General features: G+C 44.2%; 1 long non-coding RNA gene across 1 annotated transcript in view; it reads right to left on the bottom strand.

Annotated features, from left to right (window-relative positions):
- LOC306802149 overlaps positions 1–14758 on the bottom strand; it is a 189163-nt gene that overhangs the window by 152240 nt on the left and 22165 nt on the right. Inside the window, exons 6-9 of the long non-coding RNA XR_013774281.1 lie at positions 8852–8931; positions 7995–8541; positions 6195–6363; positions 2427–2573 (exon numbers count right to left, since the gene is read on the bottom strand). This is a non-coding gene — a long non-coding RNA (uncharacterized lncRNA). The remainder of the gene's footprint in view (positions 1–2426; positions 2574–6194; positions 6364–7994; positions 8542–8851; positions 8932–14758) is intronic.

Consider the following 14758-nt stretch of genomic DNA (forward strand, 5'->3'; position numbering starts at 1 on the left):
TCAGTGCCCCATGAGGCCAAGATCTGAGAGGAGTCTCAAACGCATCCACATTTTCCACTACAAAATCACTCCTTAAGGGCAAAAATCCACGTATGCAAACAACCCAAAAGGATCCTGAAAAACCCCAAAAAACTACCCATTTATGCATAGTGGTATTTGGAGAGGATGCAATAATTTTTGGTTGAACACATAAGGAACTTCTTCCCTCATTCCCCAGCATGACACAAACTTTCATCACCCACCATGGCTGGTATAATCTTTTTCTTTTGGCAGCACCCACTGTTTCAGGTCCTGGAGCCTGAAGTATGGTTTATCCAAGGCCTTGGCATCACAGCTGTAACTTCAGAAGGGAGATGATGAACTTAAGGCAGGTAACAAGGAGCATTTGTACACCTTTATCTTGTTCTGACACCACACAGACAAAGCCTGACAGCACCAGTCCTCCCAGGCTAATCAGTGCAACCTTTGGCTCAAGTCCACAGGCATTTTGCTCATCCAAGCACCCTCAGGAGGTTACTCATTAGGGCCCTTTGATTACAGTGCTGCATTCACCTCCACACCATCTCACAGAGCACACAGAAGAACCAGGAAAGATTAGGGGGAAAGGCACCGTGGAAAGTAGCAGTAAAAGACAAATTCCGGACAAGAAGAAACTAAATAATTTAGGACATGCCAGCTGGCTAAGAGAGGACAGAATCAACATCTGAAAAATAATGAATGGAATGATGTGGTAAAAAAAGGGAATTATTTACTGTATGTAATAAAGGAAGTCGGGAAGCCTGTTTTAAACTGGCAGCAATTTAGAAACAAAAGGAAATGCTTTTTCATAAAACAATTACAGTGTGGAACTCAGTGCCCACAGGGGCTGGTTGAGGCAAAGCAGCACACAGGTTCAAATGGAGATTGGAGGAATGAACAATGAATACATCCAGGAGAAGCCACCAAGTACATGTCAGTCTCAAAAGCTGCTACACAACTCTTTGTAAGAAGCTGAAAAGAGAGCAGGGAAAGATAATTCTAAATATACGTCTATTTTGTGAGGCCCTTTCCCCATCCCACTCTCACCGGCCTCTGCTGGAGGCAGGATACTTGGTCACAATAATCTTTGATCTAATCTAGTGTGACAGCTGCTGTGTTCTCATAAATTTCACTGAGCTTCACAGATCATTGAATCATTTTCCATGTTTATTGTTACAGTGAACAACAGGACACGTTCCTTCCTTCACGACTTCTTGTTTTGCACAGATGATCTCAAAGGACAAACCCAACTCCCTCAGCACAATTCACATTCGAGCAAAAATTATGGAAACCAAACACAGCTTCTTGAATATTATTCTGGTTTCACATATCAACAATGAAGACACAAGGGACTATACAGAAAACTTCCTGTGGGATCTAGTGAGTCCTGCATCCTCCTCAACAGAGTTAGACTGCAGTTTCAGGGTAGTAACCCTTTACAGTTATTCAGTGTAACATCTCTGGTGCTTCTCTTTGCCAAGAAACCACTAAGCAACAAAGTTCACCACAATCCTCCAGGTTTACGAGGAGTTATTTCATTTGAGCACAGCATGTTCTGTTTGTTTACCTGCTGTTTGGTCTCATGATGCAACCCAACCTTCTACAATTGTTTCAGAGCACTTGTAACACAGCCAGAGACTCTAAGCTTATGCAGCCAGACATCGGTGAGTTACACTTGTACAAAATTAATACAACAATAATTAAGAGAACAAAACCCCCAACACATGGACCAGGTTGCAGCCTTCTCCCTTCCCCATCTTTCTAAAATTCCACAGAGAGGAAGGCCAGGGCCCTGCAGTTGGTAATGGAGGAGGGCTGAGCATCCAGCAGGGGAGCACAGCTGCTGGCCACATGACACACGCCCTGGTACCAGCGGCGCACGGCGCTCGTGGGCACATCAGCTCCCACCACAGAGCATCTTGTGATTATTTGCTACTCCATGCTTTCTCCCACTGCCCCCCCACCAGAGGATTTTGGACTACACATTGGAAAAAAAGCACTAATCACAAATAATGCAGTTCCAATTACAGTGCTTGAAATGTTCAGCTCAAAAAAATATGTTCTCACTGTTCCTTTCTACTTGCTGCTTAGGCAGGTCCATGGATGTCACTGCATGGATACACTGGAGTAGATGTGATCAGCACAGTATAAAGATCAGAATTAACTCCAAATTCCTCTGCTTTCAAGGAACTGTTTAGTTTAATGATTAAAACCTCATGAGCGCATGGATTGTGTGAACACCTGTCAGTGCCCTCTGGAAGAGAAGGTATTTGCTTATTTATTTGAAACTCAAGCTACAAACTAGTCAAAGGCATTTTATTCGTTTTTTAAAAAAGAACTGAGATGATAGTTTCAGCTGAAAAGTGAACCTTCAGTGTAAAGCCATCACACACAGCTTCAACACCCACCTTTTGTTCCTGTGAGCACCGACTTTGCTGCAGGGGGGCAGTTAGAACTGAACTCTGCACCTTTAAATTTCTCACTGTTCTGCTTTTGTGGGTAGCTGTATTAGGACCCCCCATGTCCTGCAGACTTCGGAAGTCTGCACACCTAAACTGTAAAAAAAAAAAAAGATAATTAGGATTCTAAGCATTGAAGTCTGCCCTCCCAACCTCAGCTCTGCCCTTACACAGCCCATTTGCATTATCTTTTGCACAAATGTGGATTATTCAGTAATTAAAACAGCCTTCCCCAAAAGTTCATCAACAATCACATCCCTTCTATCCAAAGCTCATTTTTGGACTCTGGATCTAATTTTCAAAAAGTCAAGAGCTGTTTTCAAAATGGGCAAGAAAAGTCCATTTCCTCAGCTCTTTCCAACATTTGCATCTCTGCTTGGAAAATAAATAATTAAGTTGTGACATGGCAAAGAACAAGCCAGGAAAACATCAGCCCAAAAGAGGCAAGTTTTGGAGAGCTGGAAACAAAGGATTACAATAGGAATGCTTATATAATCTTAATTATAGAGGATGCTTCTTCCATAACCACAATGGCATACACATGGCCTACAACAGCATATGCTGGAGAGAACAGTAGTTATTCCACTGGCTTCTCCCTGTGCTTACCTCCCTCTTACCACAGTTAACAGGGCAAAGGAAATTAATTTCCATGCCCTTCCCCCAAAATGGAAAGGTTAACCATAATTCTGAGGGGAGATGAAAGCGTTATCACTACTCCAGAAGGATATCAATCTAAATAACCCTCACACTCAGTAAATCAATAGGATTCTTCTGGTTGCATCAGACTGGCCACACAGTGTTTGCATAGGGAAACAATCAATATGAATGTCATCCAAATACGGAACTGACAACAGCAGGGAATGTGAGCCGAGGGAGGGGACGGGGGTGAGGGAAGGGGGCTGTGCAAGAGGAGAGAAGGAAAGCATCGAAGGTGTCGGAGTCAGGAAAACCCTTCCGAGTTTTAGTGCCACAGCAACCTCCATTCATATCTTGAGAAATGTCAGAAATCAGGAAATATTACTTCGGGTTGCATGCTTCTGTGCTGGCCTATCAAACACGCGGAGTACTAACAGCAAATTACTGGAAACTGCACTTTGAACTTAGCCACTGGCAAGGATCCCAGTCAAACAGAAATGTAAAAGTTCCTTTCCTCCATGGGGCCTCTTGTGTGGGGGTGTCCCCATAGACGTTCAATAGCTGGTTGCAACAGGTTGGAATGAGGCCCTGAGCCAGAAAAACAAGCCCTGACCAGTATTATTTCCTACTGCCGACGTTGTTTATTAAAGGATATTTTGACGCATCACTCTCAGCTTTGCTGGGCTGCATTAGAGGCTCGAGGCCCATCGAGGAAAAACTGGCACCATTTTCACAAAGTGTTCACACCTCCTTTTCTTCCAGCTTTCTGCCTCATGCCTCCCTGGGTGCATGGCTATAGGTGCAGCACAAAGATATATTTAAGGAAGAGTTGGAGACAGGCAGACTGTGTGCTAAGCAAAGGCTCTGCATTTCCTGCAAACAGAGAAGTAATTAGATTCTAAACCCTATCAATAATTCCAGCATAGACAGAAGAAACAGCGTTTTTCTACATACCAGACTTTTATAACACGGTTTGGGGGGAAAAAATTCCAACCACAGAGTGTTCAGGAACAGTAACTTAATGTTATTAACAACCCAGGGAGTGCCCAGTGAGTGCAGAAAGGCATTGTAGCCTTCCCCCTTCCGGAGGTGAAATGATCAAAAGATTGGCCTCTTTACAGTCTGTTATATTTCTGTCTAAGAAAACCCAATTTGCACAAGCAAATAAACTAGCTCATTATAAAACTGAGGGGTCAGCCTGAGTCAGATAAACTCCAAAGTCAGACAGCTGAAGAAACAAACTTTTATTTAAGCCACAGCACAGGTGATCCTAAGAGGAAACAGTAAATCCCCATAGAGCCACAACTTCCACATTGGGCAACAGAGAGGAATGGAGGTGCAGGGAGTGCAGTTTCCTAACGCCACACGGCTCAGCACACATTTAATCAGAAACAACAGATCCCAGCCTTGCATTCAAAGGGGGGAAAGCAAATAGAAAAACCAAACACTGTCGTCACAATGCAAGTCAAACATTATTGAAATCATAAGAACTAATCAGTTTCTTGCCTTTTCTTTTTGTTTTTAAGAGACCAAAGTTTCTTCTTATTCTCTTCCCTCCAGGGAAGGAACCACAAATAACCCCACCCCCCCACCAAAAGAAAAAAAAATTCCCAACCAAAAAATCCCAATCTCTTCATTTGAAGATTGCCTAGCTACCAATACACCATCGAGCACAGGTTCCATTTTCCCCTTCCTGATGAAAGGAATAAAGCCTGACTGCATCAGGAGTAGTCAAGAGGAATGACTTTAAAAAAAAAAAAAAAAAAAAAAAAAAAAGCAGAATGCCTTACCAGGCATCTTGAATTTTTTTTTTCCTTGGTAAATTTAAATATACCCTTCCTGGTGGCAAATCAATAGCATTTTGTCCATTTTATAAGCTTGATGGGCATTTCATTTTCAAAAAGAAACAAACTTTTATAAGAAAATAATACACTGAACCTCACAGGTGTTTCTATGAAATTCCAGATCAATAAATCCTCATTCCAATGAGACTTGCAAAGACACATATCCCTACCTTAGGGAAATACAGAGTGTTCATGACAGCTTCAGCCTGTTATTTTATGTCCTAAGGACAGTTCTGTTCATGCTGTACTCTAGGGCATTTTCTTGTTTCTTTGTTGGTTCCCCCCCCCACCAAGTAGAGTTACAATGCAGGTAGCTAAGAGAGATTTATCCCATTGCACTTTCTTCTATGGAAACTTAATAATCATTGTTTAACTTCAAATTTGCCACAACTTCTGTGGGAGAAAGTACTTTACTGTGTATTACCACGGAGTCTAATTTTGGTCTAAAAATACATCTCTTTATTCTGCACTTGCAAATTCAACACATGGAAAAAATGTAACATTTGAATCACCACAGGTGTTTCTGTAGGAAAAAAAATATTAGGTACCCCACCTATGACACTTCATGTAATTATTCCATGACACCTGCTCCAAGAAATGTCACATATCAAAATAAAGGTAAATATTTTGTAATGCCTGTACAATAGAGAACAGACACATTTAGACATTTCATAAATAAACAGACAGAAAGATAAATAAACAAATATGTTGAGGCATTTGCTGGTGCTCATGAATGCAAGAGACATGCCACAGCTGGTAGGAACATGCCTTGTCTCAGGTGCTAGCCATGTTTTCCCAATTTTCTGCATCCACTTGCTCCAGTGGAGCAAGACTTTGTAACTCTGTAATCCAGAATCTTTGCACAGAATGCCATTATGACAAGAAATAGGCTTTTAATTTCCCCAAAATGCTTTCTCATGCGTAAAGTTTTGCCAGTAATTTTCACATTACACACCAGCAAATTGCATTTCATGCTGTATTCTGCAGAAGGGCTCCAAGTAGTTAATGCCAGTTTGAGGTGTGCTTGGTTTTAAACCATACTAGTGGTCTGTGTGAAATGATGTGGATTTATTGACAATAAACAGAAAGCAAAAGCTGAACACTGAGCTATTCCCACAGTGCTGAATGATGTATCCATGAATCAGACCTGGAGCTGCAGGTGAGCAGGTAAAGTAGGAGCAGACAGGAATTTAGTGAAGCACAGTTTAACTAAAAGAACTTTTGAAGTGTTACCCACCTCCTGCACTGCTTGGACTTCATGAATTGCTAAATTTATCCCAGAGAGGAACATTAGATGTCACCACAAATTCCACTGCTTAGCTCATTGCAACACACAGTAGTTGAGAAGTCACAGCTGACACATTGTCAAATGAGAAAATCCACTGAAATCAGGAGCAAGAATTGTTCTAGAGAATGAAAGAAGAGACAGATCATCATTAAAAAAAAAAAAAATAAAAAAAAAAAAAAAACCAGAGGATTGGGGCACTATCCAAAATTGTGTTACTAAACATTCCTTGTTATTAATAATACTGTGGTAGTGATTTAGCACTTGCATCATGCAAGGACATACTGGTTTTATGGGTTTTTCCTCACTTTTCCTCCTTCAAAAAAACCCAAAAGCTCATGCTGAGATCAAATGGACAGAGCAGAGTAGGATGAGCAATATTAAATAAAGGGCTTAATAGAAGTTGCTCTGTCATGATCTTGTTTTATTCTCCCTGCTGCCAGGCTCAGACTTAAGAGGACTCATTGGTCAATCCCACCTTACCTTTCCCCTTCTTAAATTTATAAGCACTGGGTTTTTTCTAATGTTATATTTTAGAAGGTTTACTAGATTAATGTTCCCTGTCCACCACATTTTGGTTCCTACCATCAAAATTAGGTCTGACTCCATGTAAAAACATTCCTATTGCATGGGTAATTTTTCTTTCTTTTTTTTTTTTCATTCTTTTTAAGCACTAGGCATATATCTTACTTGTTCCCAAATTTCCTGGATATGATATATATTTCCTCACTGAAGTCACATGATGACACAGGCCTACACTACAGCTTTGCTCTATCCTGTCAGAGGCATCAAGTTACTAGGAATGTCAATGGACTTCTAAGGAGAAATGGGTTAGGGGAGAAAGACAAATATATTTAATAAGATTTTTCCAGAGAACACATGTTGCCCTGAAGCAAACACTTTTGTTTTGTGTGTATATAGAAAATAAAAAGAAAAAAAAAAAAAGGAGAATCATTCTTGTCTGAAAATTTCCATTCCTTGAACACAATCTAGAGCAGTAGAGGTGAAAATCTCCCCAAAGCAAACATGGAAGAGCCATCCTAAATGCTGGAAAACTACATGTTTAACAGTATGGAACACGTCACACAACTTTCCAATTATTTCACTTCTTGTGGAAGGGCAAGGGATCAAATTCTGTTCTTAGTGGCACACTGCAAAGCAGATAATGGGCCCTGAGCTGGCTAGGGCTAATCTCAGATCTGAAGGGAACAGGAGAGGCTGGTTCCCTTCCAGAAAGAAACATTCTCTTCTCCAGCAGCTGGGCAGGCCCTGTATGCCATGCCACATGCCAACAGGTATGGGAGGAGAATACAGTCAAAAGGGAAAACAACTGAGGAGGGGGAGTGGGGACGGAGAATGTATAAAAATCACAGCTGATACCATTTCTCCCATACACTAATACCTTGAGGAGTTCAAAGGTTTTCCATGCCTATGGCATTTGGCAATTATAATCGCACAGTAAAATACCTAAGGTTAATGAGTAACCTCTAAAGGAAGTTACTTCACATAATGACAGCAATTTCTCTGAACTAAATGTTAATAATCAGGCCTGTAATACGGTGAGAAGGAAATAGTGGGCAATTGGCAAATGGAACTCTGTTACCTAGTAACAAGTCCTTGAGGTATGAGCCGAAAAAATTTGAGCAGGCAAAACATTTCCAGGCAGGCAGAGCAGCTTGACAAACACAAAACATTTTGCAAAGCCGGCAACTGTCCATGACATGGAAAGTGGAAGCAGATGCAGCAAATTACCTCGTTAACAGGCAGTCTGAGGGACAATTAGCTAATGGCACAGCAAAGGGAACGCTGTCACGTAACCAGCAGCAAGGGCAGGGCAGCGAAGTTCAGGTTACTCTGAAAATAAATGGGAATCCTGTTCCTTACACTGGCATTGCTCATTCCCAGCTCTGCCGCTCCTTTCCCTGCCCACCGGGAGATAAGGGGAGCTCTGCCGTAATTCCCGGCGCGGTGAGCGAAGCAGCCCCGCTGCTGAGTCAGCAGATCCATCCCGGTCCCACGTTAGAGGGAGACGCTGCTGCTGCACGGAGCGTTTCGACACCTTTGATATGAGCGGGGCAATGCTCCCAGGCAGGGTTACTCGCAGTTCGCCACGAGGAAGAGCACCAGCGTGATTGCCTCACTCAAACACACCGAACAGCATTTCCCAAATGTTCCCTTACAGCAACAAACGCACTGTCAAAGTCATCTTAACAAATCCATCTCCTTTCAGGCACACTGCAGGAAACCACATACACAACTCGTTCTCCATCTCGTAAAATCCTTTTGACAGGTACAGGAACTGTACAGAAAAAAAAAAAAAAAAAAAAATAAAGGTTTTGTCAACCTCCTTCATGCATTTTTTTTGCCACAAGCAAACGGTGAGTTTTATCTGTAAAGCTGGACAAACCAGCTCTCCACAGAACATGGTAAATCCCTTGTAAACCACGACTGAAAAATATATCTGGCCCCTACCCATGCTCAAAAGTGTGTCCAGAACCATGCAAAGGCTTGGATTTGTGCACTGCATCATGGCTCCTCATCAATATCACCGACTGAAGCACCACAAAGGACACAAGTGATGCCTCATTCCATCCCACCTCATCATACACACAACTGCCTGAAGTTGTTCATCAATTTACAAATAACAAGAGTGGCTAGTGTATTCCTGTTCCTGGCTTTTTTCCCTTATCTTAAAAACAAACAAGGAAATTTGGTTTTTAGATGTGATGCCAATGCAAAAGTAAATTTGATTTTTTAAATGCACAAAGCCCAGAAAATTCACATTTACACTCAGTTCTAAGCCATGAGCAAAACCAGAATTTTTGTTCCATGACTATGGCTGTGGACAACATAAGACACTTCAGTGCTCCCATATCTGCAAGAATTCAGATCCAAACTAATCCCTGCAGGAGATGACTCCAGAAAAAGGAGCCCCAGTAAAGCAAACACATCAGCTGAGGAAATGGGGAAAGATGGGACCACTCTTGTTTGTGTGATAGACTGGCTCCCCTCAATTTCATTTCTCTCCTTGCAGAATTCCTCAGAAAAGACTGATCATACCCAATAGCCTAAAGATAGCAATAAGGCAGAGCTCAATATTTAAACAGTCCTGGCACTGAAAACCTGGGACTGATTGGAATTCCAAGTCCCTCGGTAAGAACACTTCTCAGGAGGAAACAGCTGGTTGGCTTTCAAGTGCTGTGCTTGCCACTCATGCCCTTAATCAATTTGGTCTAATTTCAATAGCTTGAAGTACTTAAATCAGCTGTGTGGCCTCCTCATCATATTTGGACTCAGAAGGGAGCATAGACAGAAGTGATTGAAGAAAACCATTCCAACAAGAGTCACATGAAAGCCTTTTAAAACTATCAGACCTTGCTGTAGACATGCAAAAAAAAAAATATATATAAGATCAAATTTGGCAGAACTCTGTGTTCTAAGTAGTTTCCACTATCAGACAGAGAATACATGCCCTCATTTAGAGAGTAAAGCACATCCCTAAATCCTGAAGCACAGGCACAGCTGCAAGGACTGCTAAAAACCATGGGCCAAGTCTGATGGTAGTGCTGCAATGCTGCTTCTAACACTTGAGCAGGTTCACTTTGTGATTTTATCCTATGTCAACATATAGAGACAGGATGTTATTTAGTGAACAAAAGCCACCAGCGACCAACAGCACACAGGTAAAGAAAGCACTGGTTATAAAACCAGGGATTGACACAGAAATAATTAGAGATTTGGCACTTGCCATTGCTCAGATATCTAACTCCAGGAAGAGTGGACCTGACTGCTTTCCAGGAACAGCCAAGCACCCACTGAGGGCCCCTTCACAGCACCCAAAAGCAGCAGCAATCAGAGCCACAAAGCACACTCTAACCTGCCCTGATAGAAGCCAATATTCAGCATGGCACATTTTGGATATTGACCCTCAAGGAAGGCGAAAGGATAGCCAAGAATGAGGAAGCCCTGAGGAAGCCCCCCATGGCCCATGAGCAAGCAGTGCACTCCATGTGCCAGGGCTACACCGAGGCATCTGGCAGCAGGGCTGGACTGGCACAGGGCAATTGAAGAGGCTGGAGCCAGCACCACCAGGTCATCCTGGGACACAGCCACATCCACGGTTTTGTTCCTTTCCATAATGGCCCGAGCCACAAAGCTCCTGCAGAGCTGCTGGCAGCACCACCTGCGAGTCATTCCTGGGACAAGTGCTCTGAGGTGCAAAGTTTGTAGCCCAAGGCATCTGGAATATCTTGGCTTTGGCAGGTGGTTGTGAAGCCAGGGAAGCTGGCTGCCCCTCACCCAGAGCTTCACCCAGGCAGGCTGGAGCAGCTGGGGGGCCCTGGCTGCACACACTGTCTCTTTGCACAGCCGAATTCACGAGAGGCACAGTCATTTGGAAGAGAAAAATGAGGTCACTGATTTTTATTTACTTATTTTCACAACAAGCAAAGGCTGCTGCTCAAAACCTTTCCTCCCATACATGCCATAAGAAGGCTTCGCCCCGGAGGCTGGCAATAAAGATGTTTGAAACAAACTCAACACTGGACTCATCATCTGCACCTCAGCCTGATCCTCCTGCCTTTGCATTCACCACTTGTAGAGTGGAACTCTTATCGCCAACCAATCTCAAGTGACTCATTTTACACTTGTGCTAGGGAGATCAGAAGGAAGCCTCGTGACTTATAATCCATAGTCAAAACTGCAAGAGCATAAAGACAAGTTATCTGGCAAAATGAAAGTTAAATAAATACAGGTGCCTTGTGGTTGCTACTTGCTGATCTGGCAGCAGTTGTTAGTCATTTCATCAGAAGGCCCATCTGCGAGGATCTAAGAGTCAAAAGCTTTGATTGCCTGCCCTTTATGTTGTCTGGCTCCTCTTCACTCATTCTCGAGAGCCAATGAAGGCTCGGAGTAGTAACAGAAACCTATCCAAGCCATGCTGTTCTGCAGATGTTAAAAAGATAAATGCACAAACTGTGAAGGAGCTCACACAATACATGGCAAACGTTTTGATTAACTGCCCTAACTGGAAGTCACAGACTCCAGGCTCTCCTAGCGTGTGTTTTGGCTTTTAAGAAAGGAAGTCTGTAATGGGGTTTTCTGTGAGTGTCTGTCATCCTGAGGTTGCTCAGCCCACTGCTCTGCAAGTGGGAGAAGGCGGCACCATAGTGGAACTGGTGTGGTTGCACTGCAGGGAGCAGCGGGAATCAGATCCTTTTCATGGAGGCAGCAACAGGAGCATGGGACACTGCACCCACCACTGGGCTCCAGTCAGCTACTGGGGAGCAGCCCCACAACTTCAAAGGAATTCCTCCTCCTTCCTTCAGTCTGTCCAGTGGCCTGGATACAGGGGTCAGGCACGCATTTGGCCCTTTGGGAATCACAAGCGGAAAGAACCACAGGGAACAAGCAGAGCATGAGGCAGCACATGGGACTTTCTTCATGGCCCACCAGGGGCTGGAGCTTTGCAGGAAGCCAATTGACATTTCTCAGGCTTAAAAGCCAGAACAACACCTGCTATAAAATATTTTGTGCCAGGAGAGAGAAAACAGCATCACATTCACAAAGCACCTCACGTGTCCAGCAGCGAAACTGGCCAATACACCAGGGAAAACATCACATGCAACGTGCAACTTTGGTGCTCACTGCTGAACTTGTGTCTCTCAAATTTCCTGCCCTGAACAATATAGGACAGCTCCAGAGACTCAGCGTGCATTGCAAGGGGTGTTGGCACAAACTGACTGAAACCAAAAGAAATTCAAATTCAAGGCTGAATCGCTTTCCTTACCTCATCCCATTGTACTTAGTTATTTCAGCACATAATTGCTAACATCCTTCATTGATCTGAAATTCCTGCGGATACAATAAGGCCAGCCACGGATGGATGCTAGCCTTCACTCTGAGCATACAGGCCTTTGTCACAGCCCCTGGGCTCCAAAAGTATAAGGCTTTCAGAGTGTCAGTGACCTAAATACATCTGTGAAAGCCCCAAGTGCATCTGTGGGCGCCCCTCATGATGCATTCAGCCCATTTCCTGCAACCACGCCAAAAGCCTGAGGCTCCCCTGCACACGGCAGCTCCTTTTCCCAGCCCTCTTGACTTGTCCTTTTTTCCACTTACAGTCATAAAATCATTTCCTCTTCCTCCTGGGCTCTGCATTACCTATGATGAACTGCCACAGGGCATCCTACTTTTAAATTCCCTGTGCAGCCCCATCTGAGGAGTTTGGTGTTGGTGCTTGGAGAGGAAAATTCACTGGCACATAAAGGTTTTATTATTCTGAGAGTGGGGACAGATGTGCAGGTGCTTTTTTTTCCCTCCCAAGGTGAAAGAAAGATTACTGAAACACACAAGAGCATAATGTAAAAGTATTACAATGCAAGTAAGAGGAGCAAATTGGGAAATGTGTATGAAACCTACATACATTGATATCAACATCAATTTTACATAGACATATGAATGTTTTCAATTACTAGGGGGAAACATCACATAATAGATATTTGTCACACCTAAAAAAACATGAGCATCATTCTTGTTAAAAAACTATTGAAGTTATTGAAATGATTTGAAAATCATTTGAACTCCTGTACAAAACACACTCCAAGAAAGCCCTTAAGATTATTTCTCATGGTTCAGTAGAAATAAATGCTCTGTTGAACCCATGTTTGAAAATATTCAGTCCCAATACATATATTATAAACATACCATCCTGGCGGTGAGAAAAAAATTTTAGGGTGTTTCTGTCACTTTCCAAAAACAGCTCAGAGGACAGCGGTGAAATCAACACGAGACTGACCATCTGGGGTTTTTCTGAATGAGCAGTAAGATGTAGAAGAAAAAGAGAAAATAATAAATGGAAACAACAGGTCCTCCTTCTGTATGCAGCAATAATACATTCTGTTGAGATGAAAGTTCTTAATGCACAATTATATCTAATAAATATAATATCCAAACCTCCAGAAAACCTACAATCAAGAAAAGGTAAAGCCAAACAAGGCAAACCTCTGGTTTCCACAGACACTGCAAGACGCTCATTTTAAGTACCTGCTCACCCCCTCCTCCAGTAGGATCAGTCTTAGATATTTTAAAATGCCCCTCTAGAATCAGATTTACCTAAACTGTGATGGTACCTACAGTGGAGAAAACATACCGGGAAAGTGCATGTTTATTCCAGAACTAGATTTTGATTTCACTGCGACTTTTTAACACCCATCTCAGCCTCCCTTTGGTTTTCAAATATTACTGACCGAGATTTCCCCTGCTAAGACTCTTATTTTCTGCTCACACATCCCCACGTTTTGCGGGGCCGTGCGGCCCGGCAGCAGCTGAAGTGGGTCACTCGCTGGCAGCGGCGTGACCCGGCTCCAGGCGGGATCGCAGGACGTGTCCCGGCCTTTGGGGAACGGCAGGCTTTGTTTGCTGGCGGGGAGGTGCGGGTTATCAGCTCGGCGGGGAGCGGAAACAACCCAGCGGGGCAACTTTTGTGAGAACAAGCAAAGCTCCAGCAGCCCTGGGGCGGCCTCTCCCCTTTCCACGGGAGGCTGTCTCGGCTCAGGTATAAAAACTTATTAACAGTGGCCAAGCCTTCTGGCACATCTGGACATGTACAAGTGAAGCGTGGGGCGCCGTCCTCCCCACAGGGACAACCGGGGAGGCTCCGCACATTACCACAGCCCAGCGCAGCCTGCGTGGCTGGGCACCACGACACCGGGATGGCACGGCAGACAAAGCTGCAACCGGGCTTTTCACGCCTCCCGATTCCAGCCATTTCCACAGCGGGCTCAGCACCTCAGGCTGCGCGGCGGGAACGGCGCCGCCGCCATTTCCTGCGGCCCCTCAGGGCGCTGAGGGGGCGCGCGCCGTGAGGGGCACCTGAGGCGGCGCCCACCGCGATGGCGGCGGCGGCATCGCCCCGCGTCCCCTCAGCGCCCGCCGCCACCTCCGCACTGGCAGGGCAGGGGAAAACTGAGGGGAAAACTGTGTCACCTCTGCGGTGAGGTGGGCTCAGTGCTTCAGACAGAAAGCGGGCAAAGAATGCCCCGAACGTGGCCACTGACTTGCATAATCTCAATGCCCGCTTTGCTCCCTGTGGCCATCGCTTTCTAAAAACTGGCGACAAAAAGAGGCTGGCGGGTGCTTTTGGCACATCTAGGCAGTGCCAGGGCTCCATTCCAGCCTCACAAGGCATCAGCCGCACAGAAGTGTACTTCCTACAGATTTCGGTGCGCTTAAAATCGCCTCAGACCTCTTAACTTCGCACAGAAAAAATCTTCTCGCCAAGGGGAGAGGTGGCACTTTGTGCCGCGTTAGCCCTTACTGCCACGGAAGGGAACTTGAACATGAAAACAAACTCCTTCAATTCACCCTTAAAAAAAAAAAAAAAATCCCACACATTAAAATCTTAAAAGAGCCAAAAAAGAGCAATTCCAGCATCCAGCGATGCCCAGTTAATGATGGTGTGCATGTGCAGGCTGAGCAGCAGCCTGTGGTACTGGGCTGTGTCCTCAGTGACTCGC

The sequence above is a fragment of the Erithacus rubecula genome (genome assembly GCF_903797595.1).
Source record: "Erithacus rubecula genome assembly, chromosome: 5".
Classification (NCBI taxonomy): domain Eukaryota; kingdom Metazoa; phylum Chordata; class Aves; order Passeriformes; family Muscicapidae; genus Erithacus; species Erithacus rubecula.